This window comes from Heteronotia binoei, chromosome 9 (genome assembly GCF_032191835.1).
Source record: "Heteronotia binoei isolate CCM8104 ecotype False Entrance Well chromosome 9, APGP_CSIRO_Hbin_v1, whole genome shotgun sequence".
NCBI classification, from domain to species: domain Eukaryota; kingdom Metazoa; phylum Chordata; class Lepidosauria; order Squamata; family Gekkonidae; genus Heteronotia; species Heteronotia binoei.
In genome coordinates this window covers 43,006,694-43,013,414 of record NC_083231.1, presented here as the reverse complement: position 1 = coordinate 43,013,414, position 6,721 = coordinate 43,006,694, and positions in this window count along the sequence as shown.

Below are 6,721 nucleotides of genomic sequence, written 5' to 3'. Positions count from 1 at the left end.
CTGAAGTAATAAAAATAACGGCTGAGATATGTGAAGAAAAGTGGTTGTCATATAATCAATTATTAAAAATACAAAGTGGCAAAATAGAACTGAAAACTGCTGAAGAGTTGAACCATAAATATGATTGGTTTCAAATGCAACAAATAAAGAGCTTGGTGGAGAATGATATTAAAACTGAAGGAATAAGGAAAGAGCAAACAGAATTGGAAAAAGTTCTGCTAGGAGACAATGATAAATTAATTTCAAAAGTATATAAATTACTTCTACAATGCTCTACAGAAGATGAAGTAGTGAAATCGCAAATGATTAAATGGGTAATTAATGTAAATAAAGAAATACAGATGGAAACTTGGGAATATTTGTGGAAGAACTCTATGAAACTTTCAACATGTCAAAGTATTAAAGAGAACTGTTTTAAGATGATGTATAGATGGTATATAACTCCTAAAAAATTGGCAAAGATAACTTATAAGATGCCAGACAGATGCTGGAAATGTAAAAAGCACGAAGGTTCTTTCTACCATATGTGGTGGACTTGTGAAAGAGCTAAAATGTTTTGGCAGATGATTCAGCAAGAGATTTCTAAGTTCTTGAGATATGAGTTTAACAAAGCTGCAGAGACTTTTCTGTTGGGACTACAAATGAAAACATTTCCAAAAGAGGATAGCACTTTAATCTGGTACTTGCTCTCAGCCGCTAGGACATTTTATGTGCAGTTGTGGAAGCAAGAAAAAATACCAGAGAAATGGGATTGGATTATAAAAGTTATGACATGGAGTGAAATGGACAAATTAACAAGAATATTAAGAGACTATGATTTAGAAGTTTTTAAGACAGAATGGAAAAGGTTTAGAAGATATGTAGAAAAAGAGTGGAAAATAAAAGGACAGACAATCTTTGATAATGATTAAGTTTTTAAAAGAAGAATAATATAAATTTTTGTTTTGATAGTTAAGGGTACCTTTAAATATTTGCATTTTAAGTAAATAACACTGGTGGGGGTCGAGTAACAGGGGAGGAGTGGGTAGAAAGTAATATATGGGGTAGATAAAAGAAGTTTTTTTTTTTAAGATATAAGATATAGATATATTACCATATGTTACCAATAAAATTGTTTGAAAAAAAATAGATGGACAAATTGCTACCTAGGTAACACCCGGTCTATACAATGAAACTTGGCTCTGTGTGAAGATGTTCTTCCTCTGCTTTGATCTTCTATTGGCACCAGTCTTTGTCTTGAGTTCCATTGGACAAAGGCTTAGGCGGTCTGGCAGGATCCACGCCTAAGATAAGCTTGATGGCTCTTATGCATAGGTGACACCTGTTGAGTACGTGGGCCTCTCACTTCGCTGTAATGGATTCTGGCACTGCAGGAAGATAGCGGCTGGTGATGTTAGCCTCCAAAGATGGAGTCTATGGTTGAGGCTGTAAACTGCTTGCCTGGACATTTCCTGGCGGCGCACCTTCTTCCGCTTCCAAGGCCAAGATGGGGATCGCACGGAAACCATCTGTTATCCTGGTTAGCACTCCTCCAGAGACACGGAGTGCTGCTGCAACGTTATGGCTGTAAGTACTCATAAGTCCCTTCCAGTTTGGTTAAACAAAGCCCATGTTCTCCTGGCAGATGTGTGTGAGCTGAGTCTCCAGGCACCCTGGCAACCAAGCGGGTGACTACGATGTTCTGGAATTAGGGGTATTTTCCTCACAGCCTCATTTTAAATTTGATAATGCTAGTTAATCCTCTGGGAAGCACAGTTTTGTGGGGAAAGTAACAGATTGGGAGGAAAATTGTGCTGGCCCAGGGAGGAGTGACTCCACAGTCTCTCAGTTTGTGGGCTGGGAAGCATCCCAAAACCAGTCTCCTTCCTACCCCATATCTAACCATTTCTGACTTCCTCTCTCTCCTTCCTTTGCAAGAAGTCTTTCCGCTTAGTCTTTCCTCAAAGAAATTCCAAGAATGCTTGGGTTGCATCTGGGAACAACCCTCAAACAGTACTTAACTTTTATAATACACTGCACTTGTTTAGGGACATTAGGCTCAGACTGGTATGTTTCTTAACTCCATGCTGTTCTGAATGGAGACAAATTTTAAAATGATGTTAGTAAGGGTTGTGTGAGGCTTGAAAGATCCCAGCAGGAAACTAACCCCCCCCCCCACACACACACACACCTCGTTAATTTACAAGCCATCAGAAGAGGTAGCCTTTTGATTTGGCTCCTTGTTCTCTTGGGAAGCTAACTGGGGATTTCTCTTTCCCAGCAGGAAACCTTCCTTTCTGAGCTATTGAAAGGGGCAGCCTTACCCAAATGATAGCATGCGATGTGCAATTGAAGCTAAGAATCAAACACTATTATAGCTAAATTCGAAGAGCCTGGCTGTTATGAATTTGTATGAACATTTTTTTTAAAAAAAACACTCTTTCCATTTCAGCATTGCCTTTGCACGTGCGTGGTTTGGAAAGATATTGGCAATCATGACATTAGCCAAGAAGAGAAAAGTAGATGCAGAGTGTCATGTTGTGCAAGAAAAATGGACACATCTGTATTTTTCTGGGGAACAGAATGGAAAACCAACTTGCCTGATTTGTTCACAGCATAAATCCGTTCCTAAAGAATATAACATATAACGGCACTATGAAAACCATCATCCTGGGAAATATGATAAATACAGTGGATAATTACAAGAGGAAAAGTTTTTTTAGAGATCAGGAAGACATGGGGGAAACTGGAGTGAGGTAAGGTCAAAATGCAATTGTGCAGGTGGGGAATTGATTGGTTGAGCCAGGAAAAGCAGAAGCCCAAGGGCATACTCAGTCTCTGTCTGGTGATTAGATATCCACAAAATAGTACAGGAGAAGAAATTCTGAACTAAAAAATGAATTCCAATAAAGATATTCTGACTTCAGAAACCTACACATTGATTTCTGAACATTCGATAATCCATTTTTTTTTGGGGGGGGGGGCATTCATGAGGTTCCAGAAGAGTTCCAGATGGAAATCTGCAGTGTATTGCCCTGTACTGAAGGATATGCTTTCTGAAGTGGGCATTAGCAAATTTTATCAATTTTTGGGTCTAAATTACCACAAAACTTTTGCTTCTAAAATTCAGTCAGTGTTTGGAACAATATACATCTGTGAACAGCTCTTTTCAGTAACAAATGTCAACAAATCAAAAGTATGTTCTTTGCTAAAAGATACACACTTGAAGAGAAAATTCAAGATTACCACAGCACAGATGTTGACAGCAGACTTTGATGCAATAATTCAGAGCAAGAGGTATCAGTTATCAAAGAATGTTAAATAAAGGAAATACTATGAGGGTGCGGTCACATGACACATTAAAAGCGTGTGTGTAGCGCTCAAAGTTGTGTCGTCACTAATGGTACGTGTGACCGCACCCTGAGAGTGTTAATGTCTTAAGCAAATTTGTGTTTTGAGTAAAAAAATAATATTGTTAATTGGGTTTGCCCAAGACTTTTTTTGTAGCAGGAACTTCTTTGCATATTAGGCCACATACCCCTGATGTAGTCAATCCTCTAAGAGCTTACAGGGCTCTTATTACAAGGGAGTATGTGGCCTAATATGCAAAGGAATTCCTGATCCAAAAAAAGTTCTGGTTGCCTGTGCCCTTTATAAAGTTTATATCTCTGGCACTTGGCATTACATTTTATGGCACACATGGCCCGGCCCAACAAAGTGACAGTAACGTCAGATCTGGCTCTTGTTACAGATGAGTTTGACACCCCTGCTCTATGGTTTTCGGTGATTTCTAGAGCTACCGCCATCACTGTAAAATTTCCCCTGAAAGTGATGTCATCATGAAAAATATACTGCCCCCACACCAATAGGAGATCAGGCCATGGGATCCCCCACCTCAGCTGAGTGTTTGTCAGCCCTAGTCCTGACCCAGAAATGATTTGCAAGAATTTTCTTGTTTTAGTGATCTGTGAATGCTCTGTTTTTTCAAGTTAGACCCGCCATATCAAGAAAATCTTGACTTGTGGGTCAAAAATATTGGAGAGCATTGATTTATATGATTCAGTGGTTCTATTGTTACATGCTGTGGTTCTAGGGATGCCCATCTCAAGGTGGGGCCTGTGGATCTCCTGGAATTAAAACTGATCTGCAAGCTACAGAGAATAGTTTCCCTGGAGAATATGGCTGTTTTGGGGGGTGGACTGTCTGGCATTATAATCTGCTGTGGTCCCTCCTGAGACTTCAAGTCAACCCCAGGGATTTCTGTCCACAGTTGCCAGACCTATGTGTGTCCCAGTTTCTTAGGGCAAAATCTCTCTGAAATGTTTTAAAAGATGTGCACTTCCCAGCATTGTAGAGTTTTCATTTTTTTTCTTCAGATCCCTGCTGGCTACCCCTCTCACCCCTCTCTTGCTGTCTGTCTGAACAATTTTAAGCTATAAAGCTGAGCAGCAAACTCAGCAACTGGGGCACTGCCCTTTTTTTCCTGCACAGGGAAACATGCAGTTCTGTGGTACCTGCTTGATAGTTCCTGTCTGTCAGTTCTATCTTCAAAGAGTTCAGGTTGGCTCCAAGAATAGAATAAGCAGGAAGGCAATAGAGAGAAGGGAAGGCAGGTCTGCTTGCAATCCATTCATGGCAATTTTTTTAAAAAAACATTTAAGATCCTTATAATGGATAAGAGAGTAGGGAAAACACTTGCCTTAAAAATATCCTTCTAATAACTTTATAGAAACTAGAATGTATTATTGGAATAAAATCTCCTATAGACTTAAATGCTCCTTTCCCCGTACTTTAAATAAGGGATGTTATGAGGGCTGGATCTGACATAAATGAGACCATGTTGGGCTGGGCCATGTGTGTCATAAAAGATAAAGAAAGGACAAACACAATTAAAGATTTTCTTTAAAAAAACCTTAAAATAAAATGTGCTTAAAAGATTAGCACTCAGTCCTGCCAGCCTCCATTAAGACAAGATGAGAGTCCCACATACTCCTGACGTGCTATGGAGATGCGAATGGAGATGTCAACAGTCAACAATAGACTTAATGTCACGTCTTCATACCAAACAAAAGCAGGTACCACAGAACTGCATGTTTCCCTGTGCAGGAAAAAAAGGGCAGTGCCCCAGTTGCTGAGCTTACTGCTCAGCTTTATAGCTTAAAATTGTTCAGACAGACAACCATCAAGTCAAGTGTCTGGCGCAAACAAAACACCCAGAAAGATGATGGATGTCAAGGACTTAATGCAATCACATAGGACCTTCTCCATTGTGTTTGCTCTGGTGTCACAACAGATAGTGATTTGGTACTAAATTCCCCACTCATATTTCTTTGTCTTGGTGATGATTTGCAATAGGTAAAACCATCAACACCCATTAATCCTTTTGTCTATTTTCTTGAGTGCCATCTCCAGGAGCGATGTCAGGAGTCACCTCTGGACACAAATTCAGCTATAATAAGGCCGGGTTTTGGCCAGTCAGATGTGTCTCTTGTGGTACCCCCTACCCTTGCTATTTGAATCACCCCCATATACCTGAACAGTATCAGGCCCTTTATTGGTGAGTTATGCTGGTTGTTTCTTGCCTTCCCCTTCCCTCATTGTCATCACTAGTGGCTGATGCTCCTGGATTCTTCAAGAGGTACAGTATTTCCTTGTCATTTCCCTATGTGCTTCTCTATCCCATTTTCCAGCTATTTTCCCTAAAACTGTGTGATTGCTAGAGTGATTTATTATTCTTGTGTGTTTGCAGTATTTTTCTAATAAAAACTCTTTAATTTACCAGAAAATCTCCTCATTTTTTAGAAGGGTTCCTGGGTAAACTGCCTTCTGTATACACAGGTTATTGACCCTGCACATTTGCCATCTTTGCCCAACTAAAATTCTCCCATACCTCTTTGAAGGGCAATTTGGCTAACAACTCCTAGATTCCAAGGTGCTGGCTCTTCCTACAAAACCCTTCACAAGGTGAAATTAACATACATTGTGGGGGCACTAGGCAGTATGCTTACTGTCCCCATTTGTACCCATGCATCAGCTTGTAGAAACTCAGCATTTTCTGCAGATGGTGCCCTTTAGTTTGCTATTCCATAGCAACAAGGTTTGTGGTTTCTCCACTCTGGAGCTCCCACTATGGAATGGCCCACTGGAGGAGATATGGGAAGTTCCTAGTTCGATAACTTTTTGTAGGGCATGCAGACATTTCTTGCTTTTCAGGGTTTTTTCATGATTAGAGTGCTGCTGAACTTTTATCCTATTGTGCTGTGCATTCATTTTGTGAAAAAAAAATCTTTGAAAACTGCTACCTTGAATAGAAGAAGGGCACAGTAGAAACTTTTAAATAAATTAATTTTGCTTCCATTCCTAACATTGACTTTCTGCAAATGTCAAGAATGACTTTTCAGGGGCACAAAAGGGCTTCAGAAGGAAATGGGTGAGAGGAAGTTTACAGAATGCTAGAGGTATTAACAATGAATCGTGACTTATACTTACAGATGACACCTTCACAAGCCTTGCAAGAGTTCTAGGGGGCCCAGTTACCATAGCTGATAGGAAAACAATAATGTGTTTGCTCCAAAGCTTCCTCAATACAAGGAGTGTATTATTTGATTTTTTTGCTACCTATATTTTATATATACATGAAGATTTTCTTTTCAGGAAGTCTGGCGTATAAGACAAATGTGCAGCTTTACTGGGGGCCAATAAACGACTTTACACCCTTCCTCTTTTCAGATTAGCTCTAACA